Source organism: Heterodontus francisci, unplaced genomic scaffold (genome assembly GCF_036365525.1).
Source record: "Heterodontus francisci isolate sHetFra1 unplaced genomic scaffold, sHetFra1.hap1 HAP1_SCAFFOLD_75, whole genome shotgun sequence".
Classification (NCBI taxonomy): Eukaryota; Metazoa; Chordata; class Chondrichthyes; order Heterodontiformes; family Heterodontidae; genus Heterodontus; species Heterodontus francisci.
In genome coordinates this window covers 1,617,915-1,639,057 of record NW_027141820.1, presented here as the reverse complement: position 1 = coordinate 1,639,057, position 21,143 = coordinate 1,617,915, and positions in this window count along the sequence as shown.

Sequence of the window (21,143 nt, the reverse complement as noted above, 5' to 3'; positions counted from 1 at the left end):
TTGGATATCCACCAAAGCTACTAAGTATCATCACCTCATTCCATGACAATATGAAAGGCACAATTTAGCATAACGGCACCTCATCAGACCCATTTCCTATCCTGAGTGGCATGAAACAGGGCTGTGTTCTCACACCTACATTGTTTGGGATCTTCTTCTCCCTGCTGCTCTCACATACATTCAACCCTTCAGAAGAAGGAATTTTCCTCCTCACAAGATCAGGTGGCAGGTTGCCCGTCTAAGAGCGAAGACCAAAGTACGGAAAGTCCTCATCAGGGAACTCCTCTTTGCTGACGATGCTGCATTAATATCTCACACTGAAGAGTGGCTGCAGAGTCTCATCGACAGGTTTGCGGCTGCCTGCAACGAATATGGCCTAACCATCAGCCTCAAGAAAAAGAACATCATGGGACAGGATGTCAGAAATGCTCCATCCATTAATATCGGTGACCACGCTCTGGAAGTGGTTCAAGAGTTCACCTACCTCGGCTCAACTATCACCAGTAACCTGTCTCTCGATGCAGAAATCAACAAGTGCATGGGAAAGGCTTCCACTGCTATGTCCAGACTGGCCAAGAGAGTGTGGGAAAATGGCACACTGACACAGAACACAAAAGTCCAAGTGTATCAAGCCTGTGTCCTCAGTACCTTGCTCTGCGGCAGCGAGGCCTGGACAACGTATGTCAGCCAAGAGCGACGTCTCAATTCGTTCCATCTTCGCAGCCTCCGGAGAATCCTTGGCATCAGGTGGCAGAACCATATCTCCAACACAACCCCAGCATATACACCCTACTGAGCCAGTGGCACTTGAGATGGCTTGGCCATGTGAGCCGCATGGAAGATGGCAGGATCCCCAAGGACACATTGTACAGCGAGCTCATCACTGGTATCAGACCCACCGGCCGTCCATGTCTCCGCTTAAAAGACGTCTGCAAACGCAATATGACGTCCTGTGACATTGATCACAAGTCGTGGGAGTCAGTTGCCAGTGATCGCCAGAGCTGGCGGGCAGCCATAAAGGTGGGGCGAAAGTGTGGCGAGTCGAAGAGACTTCGCAGTTGGCAGGAAAAAAGACAGAAGCGCAAGTGTAGAGCCAACTGTGTAACAGCCCTGACAACCAATTTTATCTGCAGCACCTGTGGAAGAGTCTATCACTCTAGAATTGGCCTTTATAGCCACTCCAGGCGCTGCTTCACAAACCAGTGACCACCTCCAGGTGCTTACCCATTGTTTCTCGAGACAAGGAGGCCAAAGAAGAAGAAGATTCTTCCACCTCTCTGAGATTTGCCGACATATTTTCTCCTCTATCTCTTCCTGTCTGTTTAGAGGCCTGTAGTATACTCCCAGCCAAGTGATTGTCCCCTTTTTGTTTTTAAGTTCTACCCATATGGCCTCATTTGAGGAATTTCTAAGATATCATCCTTCCTTACTGCAGTAATTGACTCCTTGATCAACAGTGCAATGCTACCTCCTCTTTTACCCCTTCACCTGTCTTGCCTGTAGATTCTGTACCCTGGAATACTGAGCTGCCAGTCCAGCCCCTCCCTCAACCATGTCTCTGTGATAGGAATAAGAAACAGACCCAGTGGTCGAGGAAATTAAGGCCCTCCCTCCTGCACCATATCCTCAGCCAAGCATTCATCTGCTCTACCCTCTTACTCCTATACTCATTAGCATGTGGCATTGGGAGTAATCCAGAGATTACAACCTTTGAGGTCCTGATTTTTAATCTGCTATCTAGCTCCCTAAATTCTGGTTGCAGGACCTCATCCCTCTTTCTACCTATGTCATTGGTGCCAATGTGTACCATGACCTCTGACTGTTCACCCTCCCCCTTGTCCTGCAGCCACTCTTTGTGACATCCTTGACCCTAGCACCAGGGAGGCAACATATCATCCTGGAGTCACGTTTGCAGCCACAGAAATGCCTATCTGTACCTCTTCCGATAGAATCCCCTATCACTATAGCTCTTCTACTCCTTTTCCTCCCCTCCTGTGCAGCTGATCCACCTGTGGTGCCACAGACTTGGTTCTTGCTGCATTCCCCTGAGAAGCTATCTCCCCCAACAGTATTCAAAGTGGAAAATCTGTTAGAAAGGGAGATAGATCCAGGGGACTCCTTCACTACCTGCCTAGTTCTTCTACTCTGCCTGGTGGTGACCCATTCCCTTTCTACCTGAGCAGTCTTTACCTGCGGTGTGACCACCTCCCTATACGTGCTATCCATGATGATCTCAGCCTCGCAGATGCTCCACAGCATTTCCAGCCGCCGCTCCAGATCCGAAACGTGGATTTCGAGTAGCTGCAGCTGGAGACACATCCTGCACACGTGTTCGCCCTGGATACTTGAAGTCTCCCTGACTTCCCACATTGCACAGGAGGATCACTCCACATTGCTGAGCTGCCCTGCCATGACATACCCTTAATTTATCCCCTTAAATTACCCAAAAATTAAATTATTTACACTAGGGACCTTGATTCTCCCCCAAAAAACACGACCTCCTTTATTGAAAAAACTGTAGACCTTTCCCTTTACTTTTAGTTACTTACCCAGCTATTTAGAGTAACTCCCTAACAGCAGACACTCACCAACCAATCACCTTGCAGCCTTCCTGTGACATCACTGCTCACTTTGTTTTCAAACTCCGACGTGCCTGGACTGCTCTCCGCTCCTCTCCCGGAAGGTGAGTGACTGGGCCGCGATCCTCAGGCTCAATTTATCGGCTCCACTCTCGGTGTTCTCCCCACAGGCCCACTCCTCTCCGCTCCGCCCCCGGAAGGAAAGTAAGTCTGGTATCTGTGACGGACAATGAGGAGAAACACAATATCAGGAGAGAGTGAAATACATTTTACTCTTCAGACGATATTATTTATTATATTTCAGCTGTTCCTTGTTTCACAAATATTTTGGCGGGCTTTGCAAATTTGTGAATGGGTTTCAGCTCTGACAATTTGCCACTGTCAATCTCCACCCCATTTTCTCATTGCCCTTTGATGATCGGCGAAATAGCAGCTAACTGATTGGTGACATGAACCAGCCAATGAGATTCAGCAGACAGTAATCAATCAGAAGTAGCCGGACTGCATTCCTCCAGAAGGTAAAGCAGGGAAGTGCAGGAGGAATTCTTCACTCTTTGTGAAAGTATTTGTGAGATTGTGGAAATGTCTGGAAGAGGAGCAGGGGAGAGACCATGATCCTGTCTCAGGTAAGTTTTTGAGTAAAATGGCTGCAATCAATTCTGTAACTTCAGGCCAGGGAGTGTGTAACACCGTTCGGGTGGCAGTGAAGGATAATGATGGAGATGCACCGGTTGATCGTACCTTCTTCATTAAGAAAATCCTTATTGATTGCTGTGGATTCCAAGCTGCGAACATCTTCTGCCTGCAGGACTTCCCCAGCAGTGGATATTTTGACGTGACGTCCAAGAACATGGCGGATGCATCAAGTTCCTGAAGGTGTTCAAGGAGAAGGGAAACCAGGCGCCGCTGTCGATCCTCACAATGCAGCCGCTCTTCACACTGCCATCGCAACGTGACCGTGTGGTGAGAAGCCACCTCTACAACCCCCATGTTCCTGTCGTGGATGTACTCACCTTCCTCACCAGGTATGTCGAGGTGGCCGGCAGCAGCACTGATGTCAAGGACCCATTTGGGAATTGGACCAGTTAGCGGCAGGTCAAGGTGGCCTTGAAGGTCAATGCCAATGGAGCCATCATCCATCCTCCCTCCAGCTTCACTTTCGGGGGAAGTCGATGCTTCATTGTCTATGTGGAGCAGCCCAGAGTTTGTCGTACCTGCGGCAAATCTGGTCTTGTGGCAGCAAACACAGCACAGTCGTCTGCAAGAACTGCAAGAAGGAAGGCCATCACACCAAGGACTGTAAACAGAGTAAGTGCTGCAACCTGTGAGGTGGGGCAGGCCACCTCTACAAAACCTGCCCAAACGCTGCCTCAGTTATGCTCAGGTAGCAAGGACCAAGGAAAGGCTGGGTTAAGGAACGGTGAACACGTCTGGTGCTGGGAGGAAAACAAGCAATCCTCCCCACAGCGATGAAAGTCTATCTGAGAAAGAGAAGAAAGGGGACGCAGCTGCAACCAGTGACCCAACACCTACTCCGTGCCTGGAAACTCCTCCTCCACAGACAGAATTAATGGAGGGGGAGGCAGCAGATGGACAAACAGGTCAGTGGCAGGTGGTACAAAGGAAGAACACAAAGAAAAAAGTTCCAAAAAAAGAACAGGTCACCACCCAAACCAATGGCAAGAGGAGGCTACCGTCTGAGACAGACTACAGCAGCTCCTCCTCACTGCACGAGGAAGGGCCGGAACGATGGCACCTCCAAAAGAAGCAGCAGAACTCAAAGGAGCTGGAAGATAAAGCCCCCCAGCTCCGGGGCACTGGAAGCTGTGACACGCCCAGCGCACCCCAAACCAAAAGCATGGAACCCAAGGAGATGCTCAGTGCACCCCAGCTCCGGGAGACCGAGAGCAGCGAAGTGTCCTGCGCACTCCAGCTCCAGCTCCGGGAAGTCAGGAACAGTGATGTCTTCGAGGAGGGACCGAGGGGAAAGACACCAACAGCAGAGGACAACCCAAGCCTTGCTGCCTACAAGACCCGTCCCCCACCTGCCGATGTCACCCCAGTGGAACAAAACCCTCATGAATAACCATTAGGGGTTTCTGGGCTCAACGAATGTGAAACAGCTTGCGTACACTATGGGTATGCAGGAACATACTCAAGGACTGGGACTAGCAAGGACACCTGGTGTGGTAAGCAACACCCAACTTTATAGTGGATATAAAGAATGCTTCCATTAACATGCATTGTGTTAAATCCACCACGTGATGTGTTTCAACCTTGGATGACTTCGCAAAGGTCAAAGCCGGCGTACTGTTTTGTCAGGAGTGTGGAATCCTGCACCGCAGCACTTACAGGCAATGGTCTCACGGGCCATCGATCTGGTCCAGAGGAAATGATTCCTGTTCCTCCGGCCTGGGTATTCTGCTGTGGGGAGGCAATTTAACCATCTCTGAAGTTAAGATGCTGGTGGGCGGTCGCCTTCTCGTAGCAGATGAAATGTACAACAATGCTCCGCTCCAGTTAAGCAACGTATATGCCCCGGTCCATTGCAGCGAGAGGCTGACCATCCTCCAGCAACTCCAACTGCTGCTGGCGACATCCAGGCCGGTCATTCTTGGAGGTGACTTCAACTGCATCATTGATGCAGCTGGACGATCTGGCAGTGACGACAGAAAACTGTACGCTGCGCCCAGATTCTTAAAGGAAACAGTATAAAATGCCAAACTGCACAATGTCTTCAGCAAACCTGCAGACGGAGCGCAGCGTAGATACACCTGGTCAAGATCGGACGGGTCTGCCCGTTCCAGGATTGACTTCCTGTATGTGTCCCCTGCTTTCACGGTCAGATCCACCGACGTCAAGCCGGTGTTCTTCTCCGACCACTGCCTCTTACTGGTTGACTGTCACTTACAGGATGACCAGCGGGTTAGCAGGGGGACATGGAAGCTCAATGCTACACTGCTAACCCCAGCGAACATTGTGGAACTCAAAAGAGATTGAAAAAGTTGGAGAACAGTGAGACCCTCTTTGATTATCCGGTGCACTGGTGGGAAGCGATCAAGGAGAACATCAAGAGGTTCTTTATCTCCAAAGCTGTTCAGAGGGTAAGAGAGACAGAGGGAAATGTCCGCACTCCAGAAAAGAATGCAAAATCTGCTCCGGCTGCAGTCGATGGGTGTCGAGGTCAAGGAGGTGCTCCAAGAGGTGAAGAGCCAGCAGGCCTCGCTCTTTGCCACGGAGGCCTCCAAGATCATCTTCCGGTCCAGAGTCTGCTCCATTGAGCAGGATGAGACGTGCTTGCGTTTCTTCTTCCAAAAGGTACACAGAGAGAGCTCTGTGATCAGCAGCAGAAGAGGATGGCTCGGTCACAACTTCACACTCCGACATACTAAGGATTAGCAAATCCTTGAATGCTGGGCTGTAAGACGTGAAGTCTATGGACAGCACGTCCTCCCAGTCCTTCCTGTCATCTATCACAGAGGTCTTAGATGACAGCATGCAGGAGAATCTGGACAAACCGCTAACTCTGGACAAGCTGACAAAGGCCATCAAGTCATTTGAGATGAAGAAAACTCCCGGAAGTGACGGCTTACCAGTTGAGTTGTATTCGGCCCTGTGGGACTGGGTCAGCCCAGACCTGCTGGAAGTGTACGAGAGTACGCTCCTGGCCGGCAGCATGTCAGAATCCATGAGGAAGGGATCATCACCCTCATCTACAAGCAGAAGGGGGAGAGGGCAGAAATCAGAAATGGGTGGCCCATCTCACTGCTTAATGTAGACTACAAAATTCTGTCCAAAGTCATCGCCAGTCGAGTCATGACTGCTCTGGAGTTGGTGATTCACCCTGATCAGACCTGTAGTGTACCCAGCAGGAAGATCTCTGATAGTGTCGTGCTACTCAGGGATACGATCGCCTATGTATGGGTCAGGAGGGTGGACACCTGCCTCATCAGCCTGGACCAGGAGAAGGCTTTTGACAGGATATCGCACACATACATTATGGATGTGCTCTCCAAAATGGGGTTTGGGGAGGGAATCTGCAATTGGATCAAACTGCTCTGCACAAACATCAGTAGTACAGTCCAAACAATTGGGTGGGAATCAGAAAGTTTCCAATCAAATCTGGAGTCAGACAGGGCTGTCCTCTTTCCCCTGCCTTGTGTGTTTGCTGTATCGAACCCTTTGCTGAGTCTATTTGGAAGGATGCGGGCATAAGAGGGGTGACAATCCCAGGCAGTGGAGTCACTCAGGTCAAAGCCTCCCTGCACATAGACGATGTTGCAGTATTCTGATCGGATCCGCTGTCCATTCACAGACTGATGAGCATCTGCGACCAGTTCGAACTGGATTCGGGAGCCAATGTTAACCATGGCAAAAGCGAGGCCATGTTCCTTGGAAACTGGGCTGACCGATCCTTTGTCCCCTTCACCGTCAGGTCAGACTACCTGAAGGTGCTGGGGATATGCTTTGTCAGGGCCGGGACGTGCACCAAAACCTGGGAGGAGCGAGCAGCCAGGGTACAACATAAACTGAGCAAGTGGGAGCAGCGATCTCTCTCTATTATGGGTAAGAACCTGGTCATCAGGTGCAAGGTGCTCACGTTGTTGCTGTAAGTGGCACAGGTCTGGCCCATACCCCACTCCTGTGCTGTGGCGATCACCCGAGCCATTTCCCGCTTTATCTGAAGACGCAAAATGGACAGGGTCCGGAGGGACACGATGTTCAAACCTCTGAATAAAGGCGAAAAAATGTACTCAACATCGCCCTCAACCTGATGGCCGCCTGAGTATGTGGCTGCATCAAGCTGTGCGTAGAGCCCCAGTATGTAAACACCAACTGTCACAATGTGCTGAGGTTCTATCTGACCCCGGTGTTGCGAAGGATGGATCTGGTCACATTGCCACGGAACGCTCCATCCAGTTGGACTGTGCGTTCGTGGAAATGTTTGTGTGGAAAAACACCTTTGACCACCAATCCATCAGGCAGTGGTCTGCACGGAATGTCCTCAAGTATATTTTTGGAAAAGAAAAGTCTGGAAGAGGAAAGACCGGCGGGAAAGATCGGTCCAAGGCCAAGTCTCGCTCCTCCCGGGCTGGACTGCAGTTCCCGGTGGGCCGTGTTCACAGGCTCCTGAGAAAGGGCAACTATGCTGAGCGTGTGGGTGCCGGAGCCCCGGTCTATCTGGCTGCTGTGCTCGAGTATCTGACCGCTGAAATCCTCGAGTTGGCCAGTAACGCGGCCCAGGACAGCAGGAAGACCCGCAACATCCTCAGACACCTACAGCTGGCTGTCCAGAATGACGAGGAGATCACCAAGCTGCTGGGAGGGGTGACCATCACTCAGGGCTGGGTGCTGCCTAATATCTAGGCCATGCTGCTGCCCAAGAAAACCAGCGCTCCGGGCACAAAAACCAAGGCAATCTGCCAGGATTTTATCAAATACCCAAAGGTTCTTTTCAGAGCCACCCACAGTATCATTCTTGTAAATCTCCTCTGTACTCTCTACACAGCAATTATGTCCTTTCTGTTATGTGATGACCAGAACTGTACGCAATACTCCAGCTGTGGCCAAACCACCGTTTTAAACAGTTCTCGCATTACATCCCTGCTTTTGTCGACCAAGAAAGGAAAGCATTCCATATGCCTTCTTCACCACTATCTACCTATCCTGTCACTTTCAGGGACCTGTGGACATGCACTCCAAAGTCTCTCACTTCTTCTACCCATCTCAATATCTTCCCGTTTATTGTTTATTCCCTTGCTTTGTTTGCCCTCCCCAAATGCATTACCTCACACTTCTCCAGATTGAATTCCATTTGCCACTTTTCCGCCCACTCAATTAATCCATTCATATCATTCTGAAGTCCACAGCCATCCTCCTCACTATCAATTCCACGGCCAATTTTTGTGTCATCAGCAAATTTCCCAATCATAGCTCCCACATTTAATTCCAAATAATTAATTTTTTTTTTGAAGAGATACAGCACTGAAACAGGCCCTTCGGGCCACCGAGTCTGTGCCGATCATCAACCATCCATGTTATACTAATCCTACACTAATTCCATATTCCTACCACATCCCCACCAGTCCCTATATTTCCCTACCACCTTCGTAGGGACAATTTATAATGGCCAATTAACCTATCAACCAGCAAGTCTTTGGCATGTGGGAGGAAACTGGAGCACCCAGAGGAAACCCACACAGACACAGGGAGAACTTGCATACTCCACACAGGCAGTACCCAGAATTAAACCCGGGTCGCTGGAGCTGTGAGGCTGCGGTGCTAACCGCTGCGCCACTGTGCTGCCCGTGTGGTAATATACACCACAAACAGCAAGCGACCCAACACTGAGCCCTGTGGAACGCCACTGAAAACTGCTTTCCATTCGCAAAAACATCCGTTGACTACTCTCCTTTGTTTCCTGTCACTGAGTCAATTTTGGATCCAACCTTCCACATTCCCCTGTATCCCATGGGCTTTCATTTTATTGACCAGACTGCCATGTGGGACCTTATCAAATGCCTTACTAAAATCCATGTAAACCACATCCACCGCACTATCCTCATCAATGTTCCTTGTTACTTCCTCAAAAAACTCAATAAAGTTAGTGAGACATGACCTTCCCTTAACAAATCCATGCTGACTATCCCTGATTAATCCGTGCCTTTCGAAGTGGTAGTTTATCCTGTCCCTCAGAATTGATTCGAATAATTTACCCACCACTGAGGTCAGACTTACCACATCCTTTTAAAATTATAGTACAACGTTCGCAGACCTCCAATCCTCCGGCACCTCCCCCATATCCAGTGAGGATTTGAAGATGATCCTCAGCGCATCCACTATTTGCTCCCTGGCTTCCTTTAACAACCTCAGATGCAAACCATCTGGCCCTGGTGATTTATTCATTTTCAAGGATGTCAGACCCTCTAGTACTTCCACTCTCATTATGCTTATCGTATCTAATATTTCACACTCCTCTTCTTTTACTACAATGTCTGCATCATCCCTCTCCTTTGTGAAGGCAGAGACAAAAAACTCATTAAGAACCCCGCCCACATCTTCTGGATCCACACAGAAGTTCCCTTGTACATCTCTGATAGGCCATACCCTTTCCTTAGTTATCCTCTTGCTCTTAATGGACTGATAAAACATCCTTGGGTTTCCTTCAAGTAGTTGTATCCAGTCCACATCCACCAAATCACCTCTCAGTTTTGTAAAATTTGCCTTCCCCAATTTAGAACTTTTACTTTTCGAGCTGCCCTGCCATTAGTCAGCTTTACAAACTCATTATTGCTCGTGTAATAAGTGTAATAAGTAGAATAATTTGCCAGTTACTCACCGATCAGCTTCTTCCCATGTACCATGGAGGCTGAAAAGGCAGAAGAGACCAAAGAGCACCTCCTTCCCCTAGTCAGTGAAGTCCCTCACACATCAACTCACAGCTTTACACTCTGCCCAAACAGCACTTTCCAATTAGTAATTATTCATAAATTACACTAACTAAAACATTAGTAACCTGACCAATTACAAGGTAGCTATTTGAGGGTTTTTTAACAAAGAGCTTTTTTCCCTATCCCAAAGGCTCTTTTCAGATCCACCCACAGTATCTGAAAGGGCTGATTACTGTCTGAGGTCTGCTGTACCCACACCTCTGTCTATCCCTCTTCATCCAGAACAACCAGCGTCATCTTCCATTCCTTTCACCATCATGTGTTTAACTCGCTTCTCCTTATCGACAGTCAGATATCAATGTAATCATGAAATGATCTGTGTCAGTGCTGGCCATTTCCCTGTCCTGATTTCAGACCCCACTCTGGACACTTGTTTCCCATTCCAGGACCTTCTTGTATTAATATTCAGCACCACCTGTCAGTCAGAAACTTGTCTCAATGAACCGATCCTTTTACTGAACTTCCAACTGCTGCTGTCTATTTCTCGAGGGAAAGAGCTGCTCACTGTGTAAGGATGTGAGGGGAATGTAACCCGGCTGCTGGTGAGAAGGTCCCGTCTTCTCAATCAAAAGCCTTTTATTTTATTACAGTGATTCCCAGATTCCCAGCTGGTCTGTTGAGGATTTTGTTTTCACAGAAATATCTTGTTAAATACAAATCTGATTCCAACATGTCAGTAAGAGGACAGAATGGGAACCTTTTAAAAGGATGAAACAACTATTTCAGTGTCTTCTCACTGTCCACCTGAAGCCTGTGTGAAGGGGAATTACCAATAGTCTGTAATTTATTACTTCCACACCGAGTTTGAGTTATTTGTCGTGTGAAAGATTGCTGAACGGAGTCTTTTACTGTCAGTTACGGATGAGAAGTTGACAAAAATTGGCAAAATAAAGCTGTTCATAAAATAGCACCAGCAATTTGAGTCGGTAAAAGCAAAATTGTGTTTTAAAAGTTTATTTAAACCGCTACGGGAAAATAGATTTTTATGTACTTTTCCAGTCGATCACTTCTTTTCCATAGTGAAATTGGCGGCTTTCACAAATTCAAATATTCTGCCAGGTTGACAGGTTCAACCAATGATTTTTTGTATTTTGTGCTTCGAGATTCTCTGATTGAATCATTCATGAAAGCTAATGGCCGTGTGGCCTAATGGATAAGGCGTCTGACTTCGGTATATTCTATGATGTTATCAGAAAATTGCAGCTTTGAGTCCTGCCACGGTCGTTTTGACCCAAAGGGATTATGCAGGAATTTGGGGATTGAGTCGGTGACTGAACAGATTGGAAACCCGACATGGACTTAATGGGGCGAATGGCCTCCTCATGTGCTGTCACTGCCTTTTTGAGAAGAGGGTGAACAATCAGAAGTGGGCTGGGGTTACAGCGGGTTCAAACTGCAGGAATTCCAGGTCCCGAAATGACTGAGCTGAAACTGATCAGTTTCACTGCAGGAAACACCGTCTCGGGGGAAATAACATCACAAATAATTCCATTTGACTAATTATTCAATTATCAAACAATGGGCAGATGTGAAGGTGCGATGTTACTTTTCACTGTGAGGGGAGAATCCGCCATCTGGGTAAATCAGCAACTTTATAACATCGTCTGTACGTTTAGAAAAGAAACGATGAAAACTCTCCCCATAACCCTGGTGCGGTGGAAAGGCTCAATTCAGAGATTGGAATATAACGAGAGCACAACATAAATCATTAACTGATATTTCCGGCATAAAACACACCCCAGCTCCCGTTCCCATGTCACTGCTGTCCCTATGAGGCGGTGGGTGACTCTGAAAAGAGACTTTGTTTTGTGTTTCTGCAGGAAAACCACAAAGATCCTCCCAGGCAGTGAAACTCATCTTCCCAGAATCTCCATACCAGATTGAAACAGAAAACACAAAGACAGTGAGAAAGTTCCAGAGAGTTACTGATCATTAAAACCAATGAAATAAACCAATTCCAGAGAGATGTTGGTGCAGCTTTTTCAGAGAGATTGTGGGTGGCTCTTAAAAGAGCCGTTGTGTTTCGAGTGTTTTCACTACATGGTGGAGTTTTACTTGGAGTTGATGTACTTGGTCACTCACTTTGTCCCTTCTCACATTCCGAGCGCTTTGTTGGGTGGAAATATTTATTCAGGCAGTTTCAACAGCTCAGAGCCGACATTGAGTCAGAAACCATAAATGGGAGTACGGGACACAGACAAGGAATTTACGCTGGACCTTTAGAAATCTCACTGGTTATAGGCCTCAGTTAGAGCGTAGTGTCTAATTCCATGCTCCACACTTTAGCAGGAATGTCAAGGCCTCAGAGAGGGTGCAGAGGAGATTTACTGGAATGGTATCAGAAATGCAGGAATTCAGCTAATGTGGAAAGAATAGGGGTCTGGGGTGTGTGAAGCTGGGGTCCTTCTTCTTAGAGCAGAATGGCAGTTAATAGTTGCGTTCAACATTGTGAAGAGTTTTTATGAGAATAAAGAAGTTTGACTGCAATTAGACAGAGCCTTGTTGAGATCACACATTATGGGCAGCACAGTGGCGCAGTGGTTAGCACCACAGCCTCACAGCTCCAGCAACCCAGGTTCAATTCTGGGTGCTGCCTAGGTGGAGTTTGCAAGTTCTCCCTGTGTCTGTGTGGGTTTTCTCCAGGTGCTCCGGTTTCTTCCCATAAGCCAAAAGACTTGTTGGGAGGTAAACTGGCCATGATAAATTGTCCCTGGTTTAGGTAGGTGGGAGGGAAATATAGGGTCGGTGGGGATGTGGTAGGAATATGGGATTAGTGTCGGATTAGTATAAATGGGTGGTTGTTGGTCGGCACAGACTCGGTGGGCCGAAGGGCCTTTTTCAGTGCTGTATCTTTCTGTGACTCCAGAGATGTGGATGCTCAATCATTGGGTATATCCAAGAGAGAGATCGATAGGTTTTTGGATACTAAGGGAATCAAGGGATCTGTGCTAGTGTGGCAAGATGGAGTTGATGTAGGAAATCAGCTGTGATCTCATTGAATGGCAGAGCTATTTCGATGGGACGAATGGCACACTCCTATTTTTTATGTAACGTTCCATTCCTCTCAGGGAATATTTTATTTTCAAAAAGAAAAATACTGCACACACTGGAAATCTGAATAATAACAGAAGATTCTGGAAACACTCAGCAGTTCCAGCAGTATCTGTGTAGAGAGGAAGGTAGGAGCAATGTTTCAGGTCTATAGAAGGGTCACAGAACAGGACCATTCACCCGAGCTTCTCATCTCCACAGTTGCTTCCGGACTGGCTGAGTGTTTTCAGTATTTTAGGCTTTTTCTTTCTGTATTTCATCCTTTTCCCATTTGACTATTTGCTGTGAAACTTTCAGAGTTGTGCTCAATTCTTTGTGTCGTTGTGTTTCCTTTATTTGAAGTAATGTAAATAGTATCCTGAAATGAATTTGCCAAATGGTTGGGCAAATTGTTCCAACCAGTTTTGAGCAAGTTCTCCACATACACAGTGAAGGATTCCTTCACATTTGCGAAGACCATACAGGACTTGCATATCGATAGCAATGCCGTGTCCATGTGTCATTTGACATTGCTAGCCTATTCACCAATGTACCACTTCAGGAAGCCATAGATATTTGCACTGCAGTGCTATATCATGGTGATCTAGACCCGTCACCATTGTGTGAATCAGTATTCATTGAACTTATGAACTCGGCAACTTGCACAGTTGGGTTCAGTTTTATTGACACCATGTATCGCTGGTGTTGCCATGGGATCACCTCTAGGCCCAGCTCTCACAAACATCTTTGTTGGATTCCATGACAAACCTGTTTTTAAGGGAATGACACCTAACCTCCGACCTCTTGCATATTTCCAATATGTAGATGATACGTTTGCTAAATTTGAATGCGCAGCTGCATGAAATAATTTCCTTGCACGTCTTCATGGGCTCCATCCGACACTCAAATTCACCTTTGGAATGGAGCAGTCAAATGAGTTCCCTTTCCTTGATGTACTAGTTGAGAAATCTGCTAAGGGGTTTTCTACCACGGTCTCCCGCAAACCTACCTTCACTGGTCAATACACGCGTTAGGATTATTACAGTTCCACGCGCTATAAGATTGGTCTTATCGACAACCTCATAAATAGGGCTGAGCTATTTGCTCACCATGCAAGCTTGATGCTGAAATAGGGTGAATCAAAGACATCCTGCATTACAATGGCTACACTGATCAGATCATTTCTCACTGTGTATCGCACAAACCTATAAACGGGCTGAAGGACGTCATTTTCAACCCTGAAAAGTGCCCAGTCTCCCTCAAATTACCCTGGAAGGGTAATATATCCCCAGTATTTGAGTAACAGGTGAAGCGAGCTGTTTCCTGCTGTTACTATGCAGGAGCAACAAGTGTGGTGTTCGCCACTAACAGGATGCTGCTGTCAAGCAAAAGAGACGTCCTGCCTATCACACAAATAAGTAACGTGATATATGAATTTTAATACCAGTGTGATGCTAGGTTTCTAGACCGTACATCCCAAAACTGGTGGATTGTATCAAATAACATGTCCCTTCCGCTGTTCGCAATGGACCCTACCCAACCAACCCGTGCTTGCAAAACTCAAAACACAGTATCCAACATGAGATGTGATTCCACAATAGGACAACATTTGCTAAATAATTCTCAGTGTGCTAAGAATTACACTGACAACCAATTTTAGACTGTCAGTAGGGCTCGCAGTGTGGTGCACTGGTGTGTACTGGAAACTACATGTATTAATACACAGGGCCCTGTTCTTTGCAGACAGAAAGAACATGCACACATGTTGTGCCAGTTTCAGCTAAACAAAATAAGTGACAGCCATTCACTGGCTCATTCCACAGGGCAATGGCTTGACCAATCAGAGTCAAGCTGCCTGGTTTAAATTTCAAACAAAGCTGGGCAGTTATCTGTCAGTTACCATAAACTGATGCATTCTGAATGGCAATGCCTCGACCAATCAGAGTTCACTTGCCAACCAATCAGCACTCTCTTCTCATACAGAAGAAAGTTGTTGTTTTCCCTTAAATTGGTATTCTTGTGGATTGCCCTGCTGAGTGCAAGACGAAAACAACTGGCTGCCAAAGTTTGGACAACATGTCACTATTTTCACGAAATGATTACTTTTATTTTCAATATAAAAATATAAAGCAATATGAGTGTAACATTTACAGACAAATTCTATTACCTCACATTGCCTGATTCTTTCACACTGACAGACTATGTGAACTACTGTCCCGATTTTGCAGTTCTCACTTCCAGTTAGCAAATGTCAGCAATCTGTGATGCAGTGCAGTTTACAGACCAGACCGTCAATCACAACATGCAATAATTGTTCAGCTTATGTTGGACTGGTGGGATTTAGAAATACTAGGAATTGAGATGAGCTGTTATTGTATTTAATTATTTGTTTCATGGGATGTGGACGTCGCCAGCCAGGCCAGCATTAATTGTCCATCCATAATTGCCCATGAGAAGGTGGTGGTGAGCTTCCTTCTTGAACCACTACAGTCCATGTGGGGTAGGTACACCCACAGTGCTATTAGGAAGGGAGTTCCAGGATTTTTACCCAGCGACAGTGTAGGAAGGAATGGCGATATAGTTCCAAGTCAGGATGATGTGTGGCTTGGAGGAGAACTTTCAGGTGGTGGTATTCCCATGCATCTGCTGCCCTTGTCCTTCTAGGCAGTAGAGGATGCAGGTTTGGAAGGTGCTGCCTGAGTAGCCTTGGTGCATTGTTGCAGTGCATCTTGTAGATGGTACACACTGCTGCCACTGTACGTCAGTGGTGAAGGGAGTGAATGTTGTGGACGGGGTGCCAATCAAGCGTGTTGCTTTGTCCTGGATGGTGTCGAGCTTCTTGAATGTTGTTGGAGCTGCACCCATCCGGGCAAGTGGATAGTATTCCATCACACTCCAGACTTGTGCCTTGTAAATGGTGGACAGGCTTGGGGAGTCAGGAGGTTAGTTACTCACCGCATGCTTCCTGCCCTCTGACCAGCTCATGTAGTCACACTATTTATAAGGCTACTCCAGTTCAGTTTCTGGTCAATGGGAACCCCCAGGAAGTTGATAGTGGGGGATTCAGTAATCGTAATGCCGTTGAATGTCAATGGGAGATCGTTAGATTCTCTCTTGTTCGAGATGGTCATTGCCTGGCACTTGTGTGGCGCGAATGTTACTTGCCACTTATCAGCCCAAGCCTGGATATTGTCCAGGTCTTGCTGCATTTCTACATGGACTGCTTCACTATCTGAGGAGTCGCGAATGGTGCTAAATTTTGCAATCATCAGTGAACATCCCCACTTCTGACCTTATGATTGAAGGAAGGTCACTGATGAAGTAGTGAAGAAGGTTGGGCCGAGGATACTACCCTGAGGAACTCCAGCAGTAATGTCCTGGAGCTGAGATGACTGACCTCCAACAATCACAACCATTTTCCTTTGTGCTAGGTACGATTCCAACCAGTGGAGAGTTTTCCTCTTGATTCCCATTGACTCCAGTTTTGCTCTGGCTCCTTGATGCCATACTCAGTCAAATGCTACCTTGATGTCAAAGGCAGACACTCTCACCTCACCTCTTGAGTTCAGCTCTTTTGTCCTTGTTTGAACCAAGGCTGTAATGAGGTCAGGAGCTGAATGGCCCTGGCGGAACCCAACTGAGCGTCACTGAACAGGTTATTGCAAAGCAAGTGCCCCGTCTATGACATCTTCCATCACTATACTGATGATTGAGAGTAGACTGACGAGGCAGCAATTGGCTGGGTTGGAATTGTCCTGCTATTTGTGTACAGGACATACCTGGGCAATTTTCCACATTGTCGGGTAGATGCCAGTATTGTACCTGTACTGGAACAGCTTGGCTAGGGGCGCGGCACGTTCTGGAGCACAGGTCTTCAGTACTATTGCTGGAATATTGTCAGGGCACGTAGCCTTTGCTGTATCCAGTGCCTTCAGTCGTTTCCTGATATCACATTGAGTGAATCGAATTGGCTGAAGACTGGCATCTGTGATGCTGGGGACTTCAGAAGGAGGCCGAGATGGATCATCAACCCAGCACTTCTGGCTGCAGATTGTTTCAAATTCTTCATCCTTGTCTTTTGCACTGATGTGCTGGGCTCCCCCATCATTGAGGTTGGGGATATTTGTGGAGCCACCTCCTCCTGTTGGTTGTTTAATTGTCCACCACCATTCATCATTGGATATGGCAGGGTGTAGATCTGATCCGTTGGTTGTGGGATCACTTAGCCCTGTCTATTACATGCTGCTTCTGCTGTTTGGCATGAAAGTAGTCCTGGGCTGTAGCTTCATCAGGCTGACGCCTCATTTCAAGGTATGCCTGGTGCTGCTCCTGGCACGCCCTCCTGCACTCTTCATTGAATTAGGGTTGATCCCCCAGCTTGTTGGTAATGTTAGAGTGGGGGAATATGCCGGGCCATGAGGTTATAGAATGTGGTTGACTACAATTCTGCTGCTGCTAATGGTCCACAGTACCTCATGGATGCCCAGTTATACATTGCTAGATCTGTTCAAAATCTATCCCATTTAGCACAGTGGTAGTGGCACACAACACGATAGAGGGTATCCTCAATGTGAAGACAGGACTTCATCTCCACAAGGACTGAGCAGTGGTCACTCCGAACCAATACTGTCATAGACAGATGATCTGCGGCAGGCAGATTGGTGAGGCTGAGGTCAAGCATATTTTTCCCTCTTGTCAGTTCCCTCACCACCTACCGCAGACCCAATCGAGCAGCTATGTCCGTTAGGACTCGGCCAGCATGGTCAGTAGTGGTGCTACCGAGCCACTCACTGTGATAGACATTGAAATCCCCCAGCCAGACTACATTCTGGACCCTTGCCACCCTCAGTGCACCCTCCAAGTGGTGTTCATCAGTCTCTCGCTGTCTCTTGCTGGTTTGCTCAGTACCTTTCTCTGTCTGTTCCTTTCTGGGTCCGAATGATCTCTACCCGGTTTTCTGTGTGTCTTTCTCTGCCTGCCTCATTGTCGGTGCTGTTACTCTGTGTCCTTGTGTCATTGTGCAGTGAGGGTGAGTCCGTCAGCACGTGTGTTGCTGAGTCCGGGATTCTTGAGAAATCCGACTACAATCCTATTTTTATAAACACATTGGGGAAATGAACATATTTCACTAACGGGCAGATAAAATTTAAAACAGCAGTTAGCAAAGTGGCGCAGCGGAAGTGTGCTGGGCCCAGAACCCAGAGGTCGATGGATCGAAGCCGTTCTTTGCTATTTATGCTTCGTAACAATGCAAACTGTTCACTTTCAAAACATCAATTATTTCCCCATAATAACAAGATGCTTCCAAAGGCACTCTATTGCAATCAGCTTCTTCCTTCTACTGAACACATCAATCAGTAACAACTCACTTTTGCTCATACGAACACAAGCTGCAAACACGGACCAGCCGAGTCTCTCCCACTTTGTCAACCCCTTCCTGCAGAGCCTCCTCTCCACCACCAGATGGTGATGTTGGCCACAATAAAACCAGGACAAATGGTCACAGTGAGGAGACGGTCAGTAACAGAAAATAAAACAATAACAGGGAAAACCATTACACAACAACAGGGTACATCTTTACACAACAGAAAACATATTTACACACCAGGAAATACCTTTAGACAACAGGGAGAACACAATCATACAAATGCCTTGTTTCTCCGTCTCAGTCTCGTTATCTGTCTCTCTCTGTCCCTTAGGTTTGCTTCCTCACAGTCTAGTGGTTTTCTGTGTGTTTTTCTCTCTGTCCCGTTGTCGATGGTGTTACTCAGCGTCCTTGTAACATTGTGTAGCCAGGCTGAGCCTCCCAACACCTGTATTGCTGTAATAAAAACAGAAAATGCTGGAAATGCTCAGTAGGTCTGGCAGCATCTGTGCAGAGAGAAACAGTTAACAGTTCAGGTCGGTTTCCTTAGCTCACATTAACTTTGTTTCTTTCTCCACAGATGCCGCCAGACCTGCTGACTATTTCAAGCATTTTCTGTTTATGTTTCAGATTTCCAGCATCTGCAGTATTTTGCTTTTGTACGTGTGTTGCTATGTCTGGGACTGTTTGAGTGCAATGCTATTGCTTTATAAACAGCGTTGAAACAAACATTTATCTCGCTAACACACAGCACTAATACACAGCTGGATATAAACAGCAGCCTGCAGCAGAGGGCGCAGTGGAAGTTTATTAACACAAATAATTCACCAACACTTAATTTACTGCTATCCCCAATCACACCACGCTTCGTCTTAACATGTTTTACTCTTTATTTGCATCAACATCTTCCTTCCAGTAAACACTTCAATTTGGAACACAGCTTCCAAATCACCTTTATTCACAAACCCCAACACACACCAGCCCAGACTTTCCCCTTCCTGTCAACCCATCCCTGCATCACTGCCTCTCCACCAACAGTTGTTGCTAGTATCATACAATCATAGAATGGCTGCAGCACAGAAGGAGGCCATTCAGCCTGTCGAACCCGTGCTGGCTCTCTGTTAGAGCACTAAAATAAAAGCAAAATACTGCGGATGCTGGAAATCTGAAACAAAAACAAGAAATGCTGGATTCACTCAGCAGGTCTGGCAGCATCTGTGGAAGGGTCACTGACCCGAAACGTTAACTCTGCTTCTCTTTCCACAGATGCTGCCAGACCTGCTGAGTGAATCCAGCATTTCTTGTTTTTGTCTCTGTTAGAGCAACTCACCTCATTTCACTCCCCAGTCAGTTCAATTTTGGAGGTGGGAAAACTTCTCGAAAGAATAATTCGGGACAAAATTAATAGTCCCATGGACAAATGTGGGTTAATTCAAGAAAGCCAGCATGGATTTCTTAAGGGAAAATCATGTTTAACTGTCCTGCTGGAGATTTTCGATGAGGTAACAGAGAGGGTTGATGAGGGCAATGCTGTTGATGTGGTCCACATGGACTTTCAAAAGGTCTGGCAGCATCTGAAAGGTCACTGACCTGAAACGTTAACTTTGCTTCTCTCTGTACAGATGCTGCCTGACCTGCTGAGTATTTCCAGCATTTCTTGTTTTCATTATGGAACAGAGTTCCCTTTTCAAACTTACAGAATTAACCACAATAATGTACTCTGAGATTCAAGTTAAATATCAGCCCAATATTTACACACATAATGAGTTTATAAGTTTCAGTATTAATTCCCATAGTGCATCCCGACATATACATTAGATATAACATAACATAAGAACAGAAGAAATAGGAGCAGGAGTCGGTCATTCGGTCCCTCAAGCCTGCCCTGCCATTCAGTAAGATCATGGCTGATCTGCCCCAGACCTCAACTCCTCTTTCATGGCAGCTCTTCATACACCTCAACTCTCCAATATTTCAAAAATCTATTTACATCCTCTTTAAGTACTTTCAGTGATTTAGCCTCCAATACTGACTGGGGTAGAGAATTCCAGACATTCACTACCCTCTGAGAGAAGAAATTCCTTTGCATCTCAGTTTAAATGAGTGTCCCCTTATTCTGTAACTATGTCGCCTAGTTTGAGATTCCCCCACTAGTGGAAACATCTTCTCAACATCGACCCTGTTAATAAAAACAAGAAATGCTGGAAATACTCAGCAGGTCTGGCAGCATCTGTGAAGAGAGAAGCAGAGTTAATGTTTCAGGTCAGAGACCCTTCTTCACCCTGTTAAGCACCCTCAGAATCTTGTACGTTTCAGAAAGATCACCCCTCATTCTTCTAAACACGAATGAATAACCTGTTTAGCCGTTCTTCACAAGTCAACCCCTTCATCCCAGGAATCAGCTGAGTGAATCGCTTTTGAACTCCTCCAATGCCAGTACATCCTTTCTTAAGTCTAAATCTCAAGTGCGTCATCAGATTGAGAGAATCTGAAAGATAGCATAACCTGAGATACAAACTGAGATTTCAGTTTAAAACTCCCCTGGATTGTGAAACTAAAAGATACAATAGCAATTCAATTTGTATAGACTGTGCGTTGGATCATATTCCAACCCTCATCCAGTATCAGACTGGAAGATACTGGAGCAATTCCATTAGTGCAGACTCAGCTCTACATTACAGAGCAGGGAACATATTTAAACAACCGGGAACACTTTTA